At 43.9% G+C, this 19,704-nt stretch overlaps 5 non-coding genes across 5 annotated transcripts; all 5 read left to right on the top strand.

Annotated features, from left to right (window-relative positions):
• Positions 1-3,295: 3,295 nt before the first annotated feature.
• On the top strand, positions 3,296-3,377 carry trnas-aga (transfer RNA serine (anticodon AGA)). The gene has a single exon. It is a non-coding gene; the product is annotated as a tRNA-Ser (tRNA).
• A 522-nt stretch (positions 3,378-3,899) lies between these two features.
• trnal-cag (transfer RNA leucine (anticodon CAG)) lies at positions 3,900-3,982 on the top strand. The gene has a single exon. It is a non-coding gene; the product is annotated as a tRNA-Leu (tRNA).
• Positions 3,983-5,459: 1,477 nt separating this feature from the next.
• trnas-aga (transfer RNA serine (anticodon AGA)) lies at positions 5,460-5,541 on the top strand. The gene has a single exon. It is a non-coding gene; the product is annotated as a tRNA-Ser (tRNA).
• Positions 5,542-6,063: 522 nt separating this feature from the next.
• Positions 6,064-6,146, top strand: trnal-cag (transfer RNA leucine (anticodon CAG)). The gene has a single exon. It is a non-coding gene; the product is annotated as a tRNA-Leu (tRNA).
• Positions 6,147-11,988: 5,842 nt separating this feature from the next.
• trnar-ucu (transfer RNA arginine (anticodon UCU)) lies at positions 11,989-12,080 on the top strand. Its single transcript is given in 2 exon segments — positions 11,989-12,025; positions 12,045-12,080. It is a non-coding gene; the product is annotated as a tRNA-Arg (tRNA).
• The last annotated feature ends 7,624 nt before the right edge of the window (positions 12,081-19,704 follow it).

Genomic DNA, 19,704 nt, shown 5'->3' with positions numbered 1-19,704 from the left:
TACTAGTGAAGTATTGGAAGCATCAGACTTTTAATCTGAGGGTCCAGGGTTCAAGTCCCTGTTTGGGCAGAACACTTTGTACTCCCTCTTGCTTGTACACCCCTTCCCTCTCTGTTAATGTGCTTGGACAGAGCTCTGTGAACAGCCAGCCTCTTTGTGTCTTGCCCTCCTCGTGCAAGGTGTCAATGGTCGTCTTTTGGGCAACTGTCAAGTCAGCAGTCTTCCTGTGGTTGTGCAGCCTACAGAACTAGACTGAGACCATTTAAAGGCCTTTGCAGGTGTTTTGAGTTCATTATCTGGTTAGAGTGGCTCCAGGTGTCTTCAATATTGAACCTTTTCACATATTCTCATTTCCTGACATACTGAATGTGGGTTTTCATTGGTTGTCCGTTATAACCATCAAAATTAAAAGAAATAAACACTTGAAATATTTCAGTCTGTGTGGAATGAATGTTTGCATTATACAGCTTTCACTTTTTGAATGGAATTACTGAAATAAATCAACCTTCTGATGATATTCTAATTATATGACCAGCACCTGTAGTGGTGTTTTGTTGCAGCCTGTGGGGTCACCATAGAAACCAAGCTATTTTTTATTTTGCTTAGAGAGCACTTGAGAGCACTCCCTAATACTTGTTCTAGTTTCCTGAGTAATGAGAGAGTAATGAGTACCCTAATTAAGACACCTGTGTGATTCTCCTTTCACTCCTGTCAGGGCAGATCCCATGTATTTTAATGGGGGTTGCACCCTCCGAACAACTTCTCTTTTTGTCCAAACCGAAGCCTTCATACCAAAAATAAGAACACCGTCAGAATCACAAGAAGTTGCTCTAAACACAGTATAATTTTTATGTGTGTGATGTCAAAGATGTGGAGATGGTGGTGAGTTACACAATATGGCTGCTCTGCTTCTCTGTTTTTGGTTTTACATGATGTCTTAATGGAAGAATGACCAGCACTCTTGCCAAATAACTGGATCTACAGGCAAAACGGTTTGGTGTTCAGTTTTAAGAGTGACACCATCAGAAAGCTAACTATTGTTCCTTCGAGCCGATATACAAATTATCCCAGTTATCTCCACATTGAGGGAGAGGTTGTGGTCTCTGCACCACTCGGCCAGAAGGTGCATCTCATTCCTGTAGTTTGTTTCATCTCCACTGGAGATGTCGTCCACAAACTTTAACGTGCAGTCATGGGTCAGCAGAGTGAAGAGGAGGGGGCTCAGCACACATCCTTGGGGAGTCCCGGTGTTCATTGTGATGGTGCTGGATGTGTTTCTGCCGACCCGCACTGTCTGAGGTCTCCCGGTGAGGAAGTCCAGCAGCCAGTTGCACAGCAAGGAGTTCAGCCCCAGCTGGTTCAGTTTGTTGATGAGCTGCTGTGGGATTGTATTCAGACTTAAAATTACGCATAATTATGAGCGTTGGCGCTTGAGCGACAGACGGTTGCCATATCACAGCACGAGTTTCTTGCCCGCCCCCCCTAAACTCAGCTAGTGCTACCCCTCTTTGTCCGTGAGTTTGAGTTTTGGCGGACACAACGCTGCCAACATGGCAGCGATCAGAGTGTCCCGGAGCCTCCCACCGAACAAACGGGTGATGTCACGGAAGCTCTGTCCATAGTTTTTACTGTTGAACTTAAAAGACAACACATGCGTCTATATGTGTGTGTGTGTGTGTGTGTAAGAATGTGTTATGTGTGTGTTTCTGTATGTATGTTTGTGTGGTGTGTCTGTAAGAGCGTGTGTGTGTCTATATGTTTGTGTTATGTATGTGCGTGTGTGTCTGTGTGTGTTATGTGTGTGTGTGTGTGTGTGTGGTCAGCCTTCATCCTTCCTGTCAGCAGAGCAAAGCTGTATCAGTGTCTCATCCAGGTCTCAGCTCCTCAGGCTTTCTTCAGAAGAGCTGTCACTGTTGGAGTATCTGTTGCACAAGTGCTGCACATATCTGATCTAAGTTCTTTCTGAATCCTCACATTTAAAGTTACAGAGAACTTTTACAAACTCCCTTCTTGTTGGCTGCTACAAGCCTCCAGACATCAGAGGCCTGCACACCATGAGCTTCCTGCACTTCCTGCTGTTGATGACAGCTCTCTCTCCGATTGGGAGATTAGACTGATGTGACTGTGACATCATGACGTCACTATTCAGAGCCTGCTGTTTAACATGGTGCTTACAGAGAGACAGCAGCAGCAGCACTCTGTGAGCCAGGTCCACTCTACTTGGAGGAAGTAAAACAGCCTCATTTCATCAAGATGGAGACACTGAAAGAACACAACCAGCAGCTGTGACACATCAGCTTTTCCTCTTAATCTACTCAGTTCATGGATGTTCTGACACACGTCCTGCCTCGTGCTTCAACAGGAAGACTCATCAAGTTGATAGCAGCTTCAAAATAAGTGTGTATAAGTATTAAAACACTAAACTGTGACTTCAGTGAGTCTCCTTTATTTGAGCTGATTCATAAAATGATCATAAACACATGACAAATGAAATCTATTCAAACTCTGAAGTTCACCTCATCATATCCCAGTGGCAGACAGAACAGGCCCCCTGAGTGACAGCAAAGCAGTGAGCCCCCTGCTGGTGATCAGCTGCATGTACCAGAAGCAGACAGAGATTTCTGATATGATGTTAAAGGTGTCACAGAGGAGGATCCGACTGTCTGACCTCTGATTCTTCTGTCAGCATCAGACACATCACAGTTTGATCAGTTTTCAGATCACACACAGCAGCATCAGTAACACTGAGCAGACATTACACACTCCATCAAACACACACACACACTGCTCACTTATAACAGGGATAATAAGTAAAGTTCTTTACAATAAATTCACATTCACATGTTATCATCACTTCACACATGGCACAGTATATATGGCAGAGAGTTAAAGGTGGAATATGTAGTCAGAGTTAATACCAAATATTGACACTAGGTGGCAGCACTTCAGCCTCCATCCACTGCTGCACTACCAGCACCACTCTCAGTGCTTTTTGTTTCCATTGACTGTACAACATGATTCAATCCATGTTATTTATATGACAAACTATGTGTAGTGTTTCTATGTGTGTAGCTGACATGTTGCTCAGCTTCCATTGGACACATATACTAGATGGAAGCTGCAGCAGGATTGGCTGATGACTGATCACAGGTGTGAACAATCAAACCTGCGAATGAAATGGAAAACAAGTAAAGGAGCACCAACACCAAACTGGACAGGACAAACTGGACAAGACCATGCACTCATGGACAGAACCAACCTGGGTCGTCAGACTCTTCATCGTTACCTTTTGCCGGTTGTTGTGGCCGAGTGGTTAAGGCGATGGACTAGAAATCCATTGGGGTTTCCCCGCGCAGGTTCGAATCCTGCCAACAACGGTTCTTTTCATCTCCAAGATCACTTTATGCCCCTCCATCGTTTACACTTAACAAGTCTGATGTGTTAACAACAAGCTCTATGAAAAAGGTCATCTTGACCAGTCAGAGTGCTGCCATTTATATTGACTGTCTGAGGACCAAACCCTGGCACAGTCCATCTGACACTTCCAAAAACTATCATTTTAAAAACGCTGGACCGAGAGCAACTGGTGTGCAGTGAGGAGGCAAAGGATAAAACGTCCCAGCACATTTCAAACCCAGTTTCACCCTGAGGCAGAGACTGCTTCACCTTAAGGACAAAACACCTGGGAAAGGCAGATCTCAAGGTACTACAATAGTCAGAATGATTCATCATGTGGTGACCAGATGAAAAATCTCATCTCTGGCTCAAGACTTGTTGAGATAGCATAGACAGACACACTCTGAGTCTGTCCACATCAGTGTCAGTGAAGATTTCAGATTGTTTATTAAGTGTTCATCCTTGAGATTTTCCAAACTTGTTGTGGACAGCACGCTTTTCATGTCAGGATGGCCGAGCGGTCCAAGGCGCTGCGTTCAGGTCGCAGTCTCCACTGGAGGCGTGGGTTCAAATCCCACTCCTGACAGTTCTGTTTATTTCCTCTGGAGGGGAAATACGTAATCATTTAAGACATTGACTGACTTAGATTCTAACCCAGACCACAGAAGCCAATTGGATGATTTCATCTGATATGATGAGACATTACACCAAACCTACAGGGGTTCTTCCTGTTTTTTCTTGCCACTGTTGCCCCTAAGGAGGTTCAGTCTCTGGCTCTGATTGGATGACGTCACAGGCTGCTGTCAGGTTAGGGATTTAAGTCCGGAATTTTGTCTACCATTCTGGAATCCTGTCTACCATTCTGGCATGGATGGATGTCTATTCTGGTATGCTGCCGCTCGTTCTAGATTTCTGCCTTTCAATCTGGAATGCTTTTCATTCCAGAATGCTGTCTTGCTGACTTTTGTCCCGGAATGTTGCCTTCCATGTCGGAATGCTGACTTCCATGACGTCACAGGCCGCTGTCGGGTTAGGGGTTTAACTCCGGAATTTTGTCTACCATTCCTTAATCCTGCCTATTATTCTGGAGTGGGTGGATGTCTATTATGGTATGCTGCCACTCATTCTAGATTTCTGCCTTTCATTTGGGAATACTTTCTTTTATTCTGGAATGCTTTTCATTCCAGAATGCTGTCTTGCTGACTTCTGTTACGGAATACTGACCTCTGTTCCAGAATACTGACTGTTATTCGGGAATTCTGCCTATCCTTCCGGAATACTGATGTCTATTCTGGTATGCTGCCACTTATTCTAGATTTCTGCCTTTCATTGCGGAATTTTGACTTTCATTCCGGAATGCTGTCTTTCATTCTGCAAATGTGCTCTTCATTCTGTTATGCCAATGTTTGTCCCGGAATGTTGCCTTCCATTCTGGAATGGTAACTTCCATTCCAGAATACTGGACCTCATCTCAGGGCATCACAATAGTCAGAATGATTCATTATGTGGTGACCATGAATGCAGATGAAAACTCTCATCTCTGGCTCAAGACTTGTTGAGATAGCACAGAGACACTCTCAGTCTGTCCACATCAGTGTCAGTGAAGATTTCAGATTGTTTAAATAGAGAAGCAAGAAAACAAGTCAGCCTTATCTTTCACAAAAACACATGACAATAACATGTGAGAAAGAGAGTTTTATGTTCAGTGCTCCCCCTGCTTGTTGGGACAATTGTAGAGCACCTTCCTAATAAAGTAAACAGCGTAGAATGGACAGTGAAGGCTTGTAGTCTCAAACGACCATGTGATCGTGAACACAGCCGGCTTGGAAGCAATTCAACTTGTGCCATGTTGGCACGTGAGTACTTGCTCAGCTGTCGGCAACTTTCTGTGATAGCTGTCTGTCAAACGGAGACTCTGGTCGGCGCAGATTTACCTGCGAATGAAATGGAAAACAAGTAAAGGAGCACCAACACCAAACTGGACAGGACAAACTGGACAAGACCATGCACTCATGGACAGAACCAACCTGGGTCGTCAGACTCTTCATCGTTACCTTTTGCCGGTTGTTGTGGCCGAGTGGTTAAGGCGATGGACTAGAAATCCATTGGGGTTTCCCCGCGCAGGTTCGAATCCTGCCAACAACGGTTCTTTTCATCTCCAAGATCACTTTATGCCCCTCCATCGTTTACACTTAACAAGTCTGATGTGTTAACAACGAGCTCTATGAAAAAGGTCATCTTGACCAGTCAGAGTGCTGCCATTTATATTGACTGTCTGAGGACCAAACCCTGGCACAGTCCATCTGACACTTCCAAAAACTATCATTTTAAAAACGCTGGACCGAGAGCAACTGGTGTGCAGTGAGGAGGCAAAGGATAAAACGTCCCAGCACATTTCAAACCCAGTTTCACCCTGAGGCAGAGACTGCTTCACCTTAAGGACAAAACACCTGGGAAAGGCAGATCTCAAGGTACTACAATAGTCAGAATGATTCATCATGTGGTGACCAGATGAAAAATCTCATCTCTGGCTCAAGACTTGTTGAGATAGCATAGACAGACACACTCTGAGTCTGTCCACATCAGTGTCAGTGAAGATTTCAGATTGTTTATTAAGTATTCATCCTTGAGATTTTCCAAACTTGTTGTGGACAGCACGCTTTTCATGTCAGGATGGCAGAGCGGTCCAAGGCGCTGCGTTCAGGTCGCAGTCTCCACTGGAGGCGTGGGTTCAAATCCCACTCCTGACAGTTCTCTTTATTTCCTCTGGAGGGGAAATAAGTAATCATTTAAGACATTGACTGACTTAGATTCTAACCCAGACCACAGAAGCCAATTGGATGATTTCATCTGATATGATGAGACATTACACCAAACCTACAGGGGTTCTTCCTGTTTTTTCTTGCCACTGTTGCCCCTAAGGAGGTTCAGTCTCTGGCTCTGATTGGATGACGTCACAGGCTGCTGTCAGGTTAGGGATTTAAGTCCGGAATTTTGTCTACCATTCTGGAATCCTGTCTACCATTCTGGCATGGATGGATGTCTATTCTGGTATGCTGCCGCTCGTTCTAGATTTCTGCCTTTCAATCTGGAATGCTTTTCATTCCAGAATGCTGTCTTGCTGACTTTTGTCCCGGAATGTTGCCTTCCATGTCGGAATGCTGACTTCCATGACGTCACAGGCCGCTGTCGGGTTAGGGGTTTAACTCCGGAATTTTGTCTACCATTCCTTAATCCTGCCTATTATTCTGGAGTGGGTGGATGTCTATTATGGTATGCTGCCACTCATTCTAGATTTCTGCCTTTCATTTGGGAATACTTTCTTTTATTCTGGAATGCTTTTCATTCCAGAATGCTGTCTTGCTGACTTCTGTTACGGAATACTGACCTCTGTTCCAGAATACTGACTGTTATTCGGGAATTCTGCCTATCCTTCCGGAATACTGATGTCTATTCTGGTATGCTGCCACTTATTCTAGATTTCTGCCTTTCATTGCGGAATTTTGACTTTCATTCCGGAATGCTGTCTTTCATTCTGCAAATGTGCTCTTCATTCTGTTATGCCGATGTTTGTCCCGGAATGTTGCCTTCCATTCTGGAATGGTAACTTCCATTCCAGAATACTGGACCTCATCTCAGGGCATCACAATAGTCAGAATGATTCATTATGTGGTGACCATGAATGCAGATGAAAACTCTCATCTCTGGCTCAAGACTTGTTGAGATAGCACAGAGACACTCTCAGTCTGTCCACATCAGTGTCAGTGAAGATTTCAGATTGTTTAAATAGAGAAGCAAGAAAACAAGTCAGCCTTATCTTTCACAAAAACACATGACAATAACATGTGAGAAAGAGAGTTTTATGTTCAGTGCTCCCCCTGCTTGTTGGGACAATTGTAGAGCACCTTCCTAATAAAGTAAACAGCGTAGAATGGACAGTGAAGGCTTGTAGTCTCAAACGACCATGTGATCGTGAACACAGCCGGCTTGGAAGCAATTCAACTTGTGCCATGTTGGCACGTGAGTACTTGCTCAGCTGTCGGCAACTTTCTGTGATAGCTGTCTGTCAAACGGAGACTCTGGTCGGCGCAGATTTACCTGCGAATGAAATGGAAAACAAGTAAAGGAGCACCAACACCAAACTGGACAGGACAAACTGGACAAGACCATGCACTCATGGACAGAACCAACCTGGGTCGTCAGACTCTTCATCGTTACCTTTTCCCGGTTGTTGTGGCCGAGTGGTTAAGGCGATGGACTAGAAATCCATTGGGGTTTCCCCGCGCAGGTTCGGATCCTGCCAACAACGGTTCTTTTCATCTCCAAGATCACTTTATGCCCCTCCATCGTTTACACTTAACAAGTCTGATGTGTTAACAACGAGCTCTATGAAAAAGGTCATCTTGACCAGTCAGAGTGCTGCCATTTATATTGACTGTCTGAGGACCAAACCCTGGCACAGTCCATCTGACACTTCCAAAAACTATCATTTTAAAAACGCTGGACCGAGAGCAACTGGTGTGCAGTGAGGAGGCAAAGGATAAAACGTCCCAGCACATTTCAAACCCAGTTTCACCCTGAGGCAGAGACTGCTTCACCTTAAGGACAAAACACCTGGGAAAGGCAGATCTCAAGGTACTACAATAGTCAGAATGATTCATCATGTGGTGACCAGATGAAAAATCTCATCTCTGGCTCAAGACTTGTTGAGATAGCATAGACAGACACACTCTGAGTCTGTCCACATCAGTGTCAGTGAAGATTTCAGATTGTTTATTAAGTGTTCATCCTTGAGATTTTCCAAACTTGTTGTGGACAGCACACTTTTCATGTCAGGATGGCCGAGCGGTCCAAGGCGCTGCGTTCAAGCTGGGGAACATTCGTCCGTCTAAGATGGGGAAGAAGGGGGGAGAAGGGGGGAGAAGAAAAGAAGAGGAAAAAGAGGGGAAAAGGGAAAAATGAAAAAAGAAAGGAAAGTTGTGGAAACATATCTAATTTATGTACGTATTTCAGGATGCAGAAACTCAAATTGACACTTTTAGGATTTTACTTTGGACCACAGCTTGGATTCGAACCGGCGACCACAGGAATGCTAGTGTTGATCTGCATCTGCTACATTTTTGGCATCATTTTTACAAATGGACATATGGATAAACGTTTTAACAGTCTGCCTACAGTAAACGGAGTGTTACTATTAAGCATGGACTCTCCCGTGTTGTACTCTATTTACCCTTGTTGCATAATACAGACCACAGACACTTGAATGAGACTGTTTCGGGTTTATTAACTCAAAATAATATTTTCTTACATCCCAAATAACGCTGTAATCCGACCCATATTTACAAATAAATGTCCCTTCAGTCCCAATCAAAAAGTAACAGGCAAACAGACGAACAAACAAAAAACTCCTCCTGGTGAACCCCACGCGGGATCCTCTCTCTCCCTGGGCGATCCTTGTCCATAAAAAAATGGTTATTGTCCGTATTTTTTTTTCGCATCACGGGTCCCTCTTACTCTCCCCGTTTTCCCGTTTTCCTTCACCTGTCTGCCACCGCTGTCCTTGGCGTCTCTCCTCCCCTGATGACAGTCCTTCGTCTCCTTTCACCCACAGCATGTCAGCTGGCAAAATAGATCACCCGACCCCCGCTGTCCTCACAACAATATAAAATAAAATATTACAAAGAATGCCGTCGCCTTGAGCGGCCTTTCTCTATAGGTAATAGGCATTAAGGGACAATGTTTATTTACAGGAAGACATTTCTATATGGCAATACACCATAAAATCTAAATAAAAACATTACTTATGTGGTAGTGCTTAAACGTGGGTGGAAATACTTTGATTCTCAGGTTTAAAACACTGCACCTTAAATAACATTAGTAAGCACCGAGTGGCAAAACAAAATCCACTTTGTGTAATGGCCGTAACTCAACAAATCTATAAAAACGTCAACACAGTACAAGAGTTTACATGACACACAAACGTAAAATAGTGTCACACGGCACTGTAGCAAGTGTTTAATTACCGTACCGACTGTTTTTCTCGCTAGCTAGTGCAGAATGAATGACGACCGGTATGCGCCATACTGATTCTCTGCTCCAACATTTGTCCACCGTGATTGGTCAAATGTTGGAAATGTTGGACAGTGGGGAAGAAATCCGCTAGCTGATTGGGCGCACCTCCAGCAATTGAAGGCTTGTGATTGGCTCTTGTGTCCAACATTTTCCAACATTGTACGGACGATCCTTCGCCAGCTGGCGTTCAGGTCGCAGTCTCCACTGGAGGCGTGGGTTCAAATCCCACTCCTGACATTTCTGTTTATTTCTTCTGGAGGGGAAATAAGTAATCATTTAAATAATTTATCCTCTGGAGGGGAAATAAGTAATCATTTAAAACATTGACTGACTTAGATTCTAACCCAGACCACATAAGCCAATTGGATGATTTCATCTGATATGATGAGACATTACACCAAACCTACAGGGGTTCTTCCTGTTTTTTCTTGCCACTGTTGCCCTTAAGGAGGTTCAGTCTTTGGCTCTGATTGGATGACGTCACAGGCTGCTGTCAGGTTAGGGATTTAAGTCCGTAATTTTATCTACCATTCTGGAATCCTGTCCACCATTCTGGCATGGATGGATGTCTATTCTGGTATGCTGCCGCTCGTTCTAGATTTTTGCCTTTCAATCTGGAATGCTTTTCATTCCAGAATGCTGTCTTGCTGACTTTTGTCCCGGAATGTTGCCTTCCATGTCGGAATGCTGACTTCCATGACGTCACAGGCCGCTGTCGGGTTAGGGGTTTAATTCCGGAATTTTGTCTACCATTCCGGAATCCTGCCTATTATTCTGGAGTGGGTGGATGGATGTCTATTCCAGGATGCTCTCATTCTAGATTTCTGCCTTTCATTTGGGAATGCTTTCTTCCATTCTGGGATGCTTTTCATTCCAGAATGATGTCTTGCTGACTTCTGTTCCACTATACAGAGTGTTATTTGGGAATTCTGCCTATCATTCTGGAATACTGATGTCTATTCTGGAATGCTGCCACTTATTCTAGATTTCTGCTTTTCATTCCGGAAATTTGAATTTCATTCTGGAATGCTTTTCATTCTGAAATGCTGCCTTTCATTCTGCAAGTCTGCTTTTCGTCCAAGGCGCTGTGTTAAGGTTGCAGTCTCCACTGGAGGACAATCCTGAGACAGAAACTGGTACACCCAAAGGATAAAACTCCCAGGGAGAAACACAGCAATATCATATATGCAGTCCAGTGCAGTGAGGAATGCTCTGATCTGAACAACCACTCCACAGGAGAATGGCTCAGCACAGGAGAGCCACCTCCTCAGGACAAAACTCAGCTGTTCACCTCCACCTCAAAGAGAAGGGACACTCCTTTCAGGACAACAATGTTCACATTTTAGACAGAGAGGAAGTCAAGGAAGCCATCTATGTTAAGCTGGAAAAACCTTCTCGAGGTGGTGGCCTCATCTTTCTACCACATACAATGCAGTGATTTCATCCATTCCCAGGAAGTTTCACTCCAAGTCACATGCTAACAGCAAGAACAATGGGCTGTCTACCAGCAGTCTCATAGTTGTTAGCCAGTCATTAGACACACCTGGCACAGGCAGCCAGATCATCACAGGTAATTATGGAAACATTTAGTGCTATTGTTTGTGAGTTTTACCCAGCTGATGAGCTGCTGTGGGATTGTATTCAGACTTAAAATCACGCATAATTATGAGCGTTGGCGCTTGAGCGACAGACGGTTGCCATATCACAGCACGAGTTTCCTGCTTCCACGATTGCCCGCCCCCCTAAACTCTGCTAGTGCTACCCCTCTTTGTCCGTAGTTTGAGTTTTGGTGGACGCAACGCTGCAAACATGGCGGTGATCAGAGTGTCCCAGAGCCTCCCACCGAGCTTCAAAGCGGCTCTTCAGAAACAAATGGGCGATGTCTCGGAAGCTCTGTCCATAGTTTTTACTGTTGAACTTAAAACACAACACGACGAGGATGGGATTCGAACCCACGCGTTCAGAGCACAATGGAGTGGCAAACCATCTTTGAAGAAGAACTTGTTTCTGTCACAGCTTTTGCCTTAAACATAAGCATCTTGTTTGAAGACAAACTTTGACAAACATTGAAGGCCAGTTTTTGGAGTAGTTGTTTGGTTTCTCCATTGTACAGAACAGAGCATGCCTCACTGGACCGCACTGGACTGCATATATCCAGGGGTGGCAGTAAAAAGCAGCTTCCCTGAGGGGAAACTCAGTGATGCTGTAACCTCTGTTATGCTGACTTTTTAAAAAAAAATACTTTAATAATCCCAGAAGGGAAATTGCTTAAGGCTGCTGCCAAGCAGTGTCATACAATGACCAGCACTGGAGGCAATGTTTGTAAAGGACACAACCCTGCTCTACCACTGAGCCACTGTTGATGTTACCTTCCCTTCTGGACTGCTGACTTGCCAGAATACTGACTGTTACTCCTGAATTCTACGTATAATTCCGGAATACTGATGACTATTCTGGAATGCTGCTGCTTATTCCGGATTTCTGCCTTTCATTCGAGGACAAAAAAATGGACTGCTTTGTGGCTCTGTGGCACAATGGATAGCGCATTGGACTTCTAGTTAAACACAGGAGAAGTGATTCAAAGGTTGTGGGTTCGAGTCCCACCAGAGTCGAAGTGCATTTTAACTTCCTGTGATGCCGTCCTTCAGGGTGGATACCTGTTGCACCTCCTGTCCTGAGACCTAGAAAAAAGGACTGCACTCAGACATCCCGGAAAACAGCATCGCTGCCCCCGGCTTTGTGACCGTACGAGATGTGACTGGTGTGAGCTTTTGCTTGGCACAGAGGCAGCTAATAAACTGAAAGTTGTACCTTTTTCAAATGACATGGTGAGGAGGAGAGCAGAAGATCTCTCAGCTGACATTCAGGCAAAGCTGCTGGATAGACTGCGATCATGTAAGAAATTTTCCTTTCAGGTGGATGAATCGACAGAGCAGAGCATCTCCAGTGCTGCTCAGTTGATAGTTTTGGTGTGCTATCCCCGGAAAGGAGATATTTTGGAAGACTTTCTGTTCTGTAGGTTATTGCGCAGATAAAGTCTGTCAATCCAGAGATTAAAGCGGCTCACTGTATGCTGCTGAACATGAGGCACTGCTGGATCACTTTGAGGTGCGATGGCTGTCGCAATGGCTGCAGCACAGAGCTCAAACTGTACCGACCAGCTCAGAGGAGAAGAAGAAGGAGCAACATCACATCAGGAAGGCCCTGCAAACCTGTGGCTATCCCAGCTGGGCTGTCATCAAAGCCACAAAAACAAGACCCACAGACAACAAGACAAAGACAACAACTGGCTGAGGAAGAACATTGTCACTGCAGAACTGAAGAAGCTACTCGGGGGAGTGTTGGTCCCACTTAAGATTCAAATTTAGGGTGTTTTCACACTTGCTCTCTGCGGCTCTCTAAACGAACGCAGATCAATAACTCAGGATTTTTTGCTCTGTTTAACTCTAACTCTATTTTCCCTGAATGTGCAGTAATTTAACCAGAAAACACAGGAGAAAGCCGACATTCTGCTTCAAGTGAAAATTACCCAGACTTCAGTGCAGTGGAGGAGTCTGAGAGCTCTAGTGGACCTGGTGTGAACAGAAAGAGGACTAAATTACATAAAACCAGTGACCCTGACATGATTTGAACATGCAACCTTCTGATCTGGACTCAGACGTGCTACCAATGCTCCATGAGGTCTGTTCACAGCTTCTGCTCTTCCAAGGACTCAGTTTAGCATGACATGATCAGCTTGATGTTCATATATGTGTTACACATTATTACTAGATGAGCTGCACTGAAACATCCAAGCGACCACGTCCCAGCACATATCAGAGATGCAGAACAGATGGAACAGTCTTATGGAGTGATGGAGGCCATGAAGCCTCCTAAAGCTTTGAATGGAGCTGAAGTCATGATGAAGTCTGATCTTTCTTATATTATTATTATCTTATTATATGTGGTTACAGACCTATGTGGGTGGGTCTGGGTAAAACTTAAAAAAATAGCACTAAATGTTTCCATACTTACCTGTGATGTTCTGGCTGACTGGGCCAGGTGTGTCTAACGACTGGCTAACAACTATGAAACTGCCGGAGGGGGACTGGTTGACAGCCCTTTGTTCTTGCTGTGAGTATGTGCAAACTTCCTGGAATGGATGGAATCACTGCATTGTATGTGGTAGAAAGATGATGTCTGAGGCCACCACCTCTGTTAAGGGAAGGTTTTTCCAGCTTAACATAGATGGCTTCCTTGACTCCTCTTTCAAACCACCTTTCCTCCCTGTCTAAAATGTGAACGTTGTTGTCCTCAAAGGAGTGTCCTTTATCTTTGAGGTGGAGGTGAACAGCTGAGTCTTGTCCTGAGGAGGTGGATCTCCTGTGCTGAGCCATTCTTCTGTGGAGTGGTTGTTTAGTTTCTCCAATGTACAGATCAGAGCATTCCTCACTGCACTGGACTGCATATATCACATTGCTGTGTTTCTCCCTGGGAATCTTATCCTTCGGGTGAACCAGTCTCTGTCTCAGTGTTGTCATAGGTTTGAAATGGACTGGGATGTCATGGTTGTTGAAGATCCTGCGGAGTTTCTCTGATACTCCTGACACATATGGAATGGAGATGTTCTTTCTCTGCCTGGTGTTGTTTGTGTTCCAGTGGGTGGTGTGAATCAAACAACAGGTACTGGTCCGTGTGTGTGGGTTTCCTGTACACTTCCACATTGAGGCTCCTGTCCTCCTCAATATGTACTGTTTCCCCACCAAACAGTTAGAACTGATGAAGCTGCTTGGATGAGCAGCGAAACGTCTTCTGGAAAACTCTACAAGTCCAGACGCCTTGCTTCAATCTTCTCTACATAAGTATTTGTTATAATATTGCCCCAAAAAGTCAGCCACACTTGTGTGAAACCAGCCTGTCCAGTTAGGATCAACACTGATTGTGAATCAGTTTGTGCAAATGGAGCAGACAACAGGTGGAAATGAGAGGCAGTTATCAAGACAGCCCTATAAAGGAGGTATTTGTTATAATACTTTAATAAATTATGTCTGCTACTTTTATACTCATAATCCCAGATTAAGGTGTCATTTAGGAGAGAGATTTAAATTCTATCTTTATGTAACTTCTCCTTCTGATACACTCTGATAGTTATTCAGTTACAACATGCTGACTGGAAATCTGCAAAGTGAGCCCTGGATTTTTAGAGAAAGTAGAAAGGACACCAGTATTACTGTCCAAACTAAACGTTCCACTGAGATTTGAACTCAGATTCAATTCAATTCAATTCAATTCAATTCAATTCAATTCAATTCTAATTGTGTCAACAAAGATTGAGCACTTTGCATATCACTGTCCTCCATGAGGAGACTGTCCTCCATGTCTAGATAAGGCTTGCTGTCTAGCAGCTGGGAGAAATGTCTTTTTGTGGCTGTGGAATTAGCTCAACATTGAATCATAAAGTTTATTTTTGTTGCATAACAGGAAGTGGTCTTGTAGTAGGGTGTCCTGAGAAGCAGAACCTCTCCTCTGATAATTGTCTCTCATTGGACAGATATTCAGACAAGTAAAGATTGTACCATCTGAAATAAGAGTACAAAGCTTTCCACCTGAACAGGGACTTGAACCCTGGACCCTCAGATTAAAAGTCTGATGCTCCGCTACCGACTGAGCTATCCAGGCTCTATATGTTGCTACAGAGAATTATTCTGTACAGACAGGTTAACTGAAACAGAGAACACTGATTAAGGGTGAACTTCCTGTGTGTGCAGATAGTGGAGGTGGTTTCAGGTGTTATAAATTGGCATCCCCATGGTTCAGATGAACCGATGAACAGTTACTGTTGCTGTGGCCTTGATGGTATCAGTCTCTATCAGTATTTGCTAGTCCACAGAGGACAGTGGTCCTATACACATAAAGAATACATACTTAATGAATGTATGTGTTTTTTATTGTCTGAACCTGATGGGGGGGGGGGGGGGTCATATCACCTGACAGGACTGATTCTGGTGTAAGCACATGTTGCTTTAATCTACAAAGTGAAATTGTTATTTGTTATAAAGTCATACATTCTCAGACTCTGGATTCCATTACAGGACAATGTGGACCTCATGACAGTGTTGTATGGAAAGCCAGTTCAGTTCATTTCTTGATATTAAATATTTTATTTCTCGCACTAGTAAGGCAAAACGTTGCACTAGTTAACTAGTGAATGCATTTAGACCTGGTTAGTGTTGGGTGTATGTGCTTCAGGGATGTTATTTTAGGTTTGTTGTTTGTATTCATGTTAGTAAACTTGATTAGTTTTTTTTGTGTTGTGTCTCCTTTCTATTGGCTGTTGGTGTGACACCTACCAGTGTATTGCCACTTATTTTTATGTTTTAATGGTGTGGGTGGTCGCAATTATATGTGTATTTTGTATAATTTGACGTTGTATGCAATAACATGCAGTTTCAATATTGTGCCACAAGGGGGAGTGTTGGCCCAGGTAGACGTGTGCTGTGGTAGGTGGGCAGGAGTGTTTCCGCCTCCAGACGGATACAGCCTGCTGACACAGAAACAGCTAACGTCTCCTGTCCATATTTTACCTGCATAAAACAGGTCAGTAACGTATATGTATGTACTGTAAAAACATTTCCAAGGATTCTTGAAACCTTACAGAGCTGGTATTAATGAGGTTTATTGAGGAAACCCGTAGTTTTATGTTTAAATCCACTTTGTGACCGATCGTAATGGCGGCTCCCATGTAAATGTAACCCAATGAGCAGAGACCGGTCAGTGTTCTGATAGCAGTTTACTATCACTCCAGTTAAGACTTATTCTCTGGACTGAAGCAGCATCTTATCATCACAATATATATGTCATGAGCCAGGGTCTTGGCTCATTGTCTTTTATTATATTGTTTATTTTGTTATTTAGTTTTCAGTGTTTGTCCTCTTTCTCTGCTCCTCCTCAGTCCTTCCCTCTCTCCTTCTGTTCCTCCTCCCTCCTGTTCTCTGCTCCTCAGTCCTTCCCTCTCTCCTCCTCTAGCCTCCTCCCTGATTATCAGCTCCTCCCTAATTGTGTTCACCTGTGTCGTCTCTCCTCTTTTTAAGCCCTGTGCCTTCCCTTGTCTTTGTCAGTTCTTCCCTTGTGATTCCTCGTGTGCACCCCCGTGTGTACTCCCTCGTGATTCACCTCTTCGTCCTTCTTCTTCCTCCGTGTTTCCTCATGTTTCCCCGATCATCTTCAGGTTTGGTTTGGTTTATTCTTTTGTGTTTATTTTGTACTTTTTACCTTTTGTTTGGCACTGTTTCCAGTAGCCCTCCTTTCGTTTACCTGCTCCTCTGGACTGCTTTTGTTATTTAGCTTTGAATAAAGCTCCTTTGTTGAACATTATTCTTGTCTGCGCCTGGGTCCTATTAAAACCCCACACGACACATAACAATATATTATGTATTACATACTGCAACATTCAATTGTTGCTCAAGGAAAATAAAAGTCTTTTGTTATTCAGTTCAAATAAAAAAATAAAATAACTCAAAGTTCTCAATGGAGACTCAGTGCTGATCAGCTATAAAAAAATAAAGAAATGCAGAGCTCTCCTGCATGAGCGGAAAAAAAAAATAAAATAGGTGCCTGTAGTTTCCCAGACGTCCAGTAGATGGTGCTCAGGTGACGTCCTCTCTCTCTCTCAGCAGCAGCTCAAAGTGGCGCTGACAGCAATAGCAATAATGGCGACGCGATGAGACGGCGACAGCGGGAGAAGAGCAGCAATGGCGGCGGAGTAGCATCAACCAGTACACATAACCACACAATGCTCACCAATGCTCACCTAGCAGGGAAAACAATAATACATCAGGCGAGGCAGAGCGACACGTGTGCCGTGGACCTCCATGTTCAACCAGCGCTAACTGAGCTGAACTCCCCGTAACAGTATTCTAACACACAGTAATGACCTTAGCCTAGCATAGCGGCTATCACACAGCTAACTTTAACCACTGCCATTAACAAACATTTGCAAACTTTGTCTTACTGCTAACCTAGCATAAATGACATAAAACATCCATATCAAATCAAAACAAACTGTGGTCTTTTACCAATGCTCACCTAGCAGGGAAAACAATAAAACATCAGGCGAGGCAGAGCGACACGTGTGCCGTGGACCTCCATGTTCAACCAGTGCTAACTGAGCTGAACTCCCCGCCCACCATACCAATGAGTTGAGCATTGGCCATCTTAAAGGGGTCACAGCACCATAGTGCTTGATGGGCATCATTATGAAGTGCTAATACAAATATAATACATATACCTGACGTATAATTAACCACAAAAGAAAAAGAAGAAAATATACATAAATAAAATTGGGGCTGCAATTTACACCCGGGTTACATAAACACAATGCGGCCTCCTGGTTAAAATGGCTACCTGCTAGCTCTAGTTAAATGAGTGTATGGAGCAAATGTCTATGCGGTTTTGCACCAGTTCAACAGACAGATTTAGTTATTATTGAGTGTCATTTTGAAAGGTTGTAAATGTGCTGGGACTGTTATATTAGTATGGTTGAATATGTTCAGATAATTAGAACGTTAAGAATATTTTGTGTTGTAGTAAACTGTAAAGTGGGCTATTTACAGTGTGAAATTCACTGTAATATACTTTCGACTAAATCTGAAACGTTTGTGCAGCAATATTTGACAGCTGAAATGTTTATGTTTTCAAACAGAATGCCAAATCTGGTTATGTGTAGATGCCAGTGGTGTACACTATGCATTCATGGTGCATTTATTTTGTGATGCAAGTGTTAAATTGTAAGATTGAGTTATGTGTGACTTGAGTTGGAATTGCAAAAGATTTTGCTAAATATTATTTATAAGAGGAAAAGAGAAACACGGATAGAGAAATAATATTGTCTAATAAAAGACGGATACAGCCTGCTGACACAGAAACAGCTAACGTCTCCTGTCCATATTTTACCTGCATAAAACAGGACATCACATCTGCTACAGGCCGCGCTGTATGTGAGGCGTGTAACAGAATTTTGGAGGCACCGCTGGGATCGACGTCGGCCGAGAGGAGGCGCTGATCCCCTGAACCACGAACCCAGACCAGAAGTGACCAGACTGGAGCCAGAGGCAGCAGCCAGACGACAGAGGGAGCGACCAGACTGTGAATGTGTTGGTGGACCATCGTTGGGCTGGACATGAGCAGCTTGCTTCAGTTGACTGGACACGAGTAGGTGATATTGAAGGAAAGACTCACAATGGAGGACAGTGAGAGAAGAAAACTGACCTGGAAAATAAAGATGGGTCTGTACACACTGACTGTTGATGAACTTTTCCAAGTTTTCGAGAACATTACACCTGTACCAGAACTTGATCCTGCTAAGGTAATCCAAGGTGATGAGGAAACTTGTTTTGATTATGTGTGTACTTATCTGAACTGTAAAACTCTGAACTACTGAACTCATTTCTAGGCGTACCTATGAGGTTAGACAGCCTATCACAGTTGAGAAAGAGGTTGCCACACTGACATTAGAGCACACACCTACTGTGACAGCCCGAGAGATTGGGACAGAGAGTAATGTGTCAGACATTATTCCTGCTGAGTCCACTGACCCACAGAGAGCTGAGTATGAGAAGCTAATTGTTAATTATGAAGCTCTAGGTAGAAAGTTAGCTGAGTTCAAGTCCACACCAGCAACACAGTACACACCTACATCTCCTGCTACAGCACTCCCACCTGGGGGGGACCATGGTCCAAGTGCATAGTCAGAACACAACAGATCCAAAACATTGTGTGCCTGAAAGTATAGTTTCGTTAAGGGACCTTTCCTTCCTTCAGCGCAGAGAATTTAAAGTGCATGGGGGTCAGGTTGGGGACAATACAGCAGACATCACCTACCATGGGCTATGCAAGCAGATAGATGAGGGGCGTAAGGCAAGTTATGCAGAAGGGGAGATCATCCAAGGGGTGCTTCATATTATCAAACCCGGACAGTTTAAGGACATGTTAATCAACAAGGATGACTTAACCCTCACAGAGCTCAAAAGCTTCTTACGCTCCCACCTGAGTGAGAAGAGTGGCAGTGAGCTGTTTCAGGAATTGATGAGCACAAAACAATATGAGCATGAGAATCCCCAACAGTTTCTCTACAGGATGATAGGATTAAAACAGAAAGTTATGTTTGCATCCAGACAAGACAATTTGGACATTGAATATGAGCCCCGCACAATCCAGAATGTGTTTTTACGTACTATCTGCCAGGGACTGCTCCCAAAG

This window comes from Parambassis ranga, unplaced genomic scaffold (assembly GCF_900634625.1).
Source record: "Parambassis ranga unplaced genomic scaffold, fParRan2.1 scaffold_22_arrow_ctg1, whole genome shotgun sequence".
Lineage (NCBI taxonomy): Eukaryota > Metazoa > Chordata > Actinopteri > Ambassidae > Parambassis > Parambassis ranga.
The sequence above is the reverse complement of the archived record's forward strand: the minus strand, read 5'-3'. Positions and strand labels throughout refer to the sequence as shown.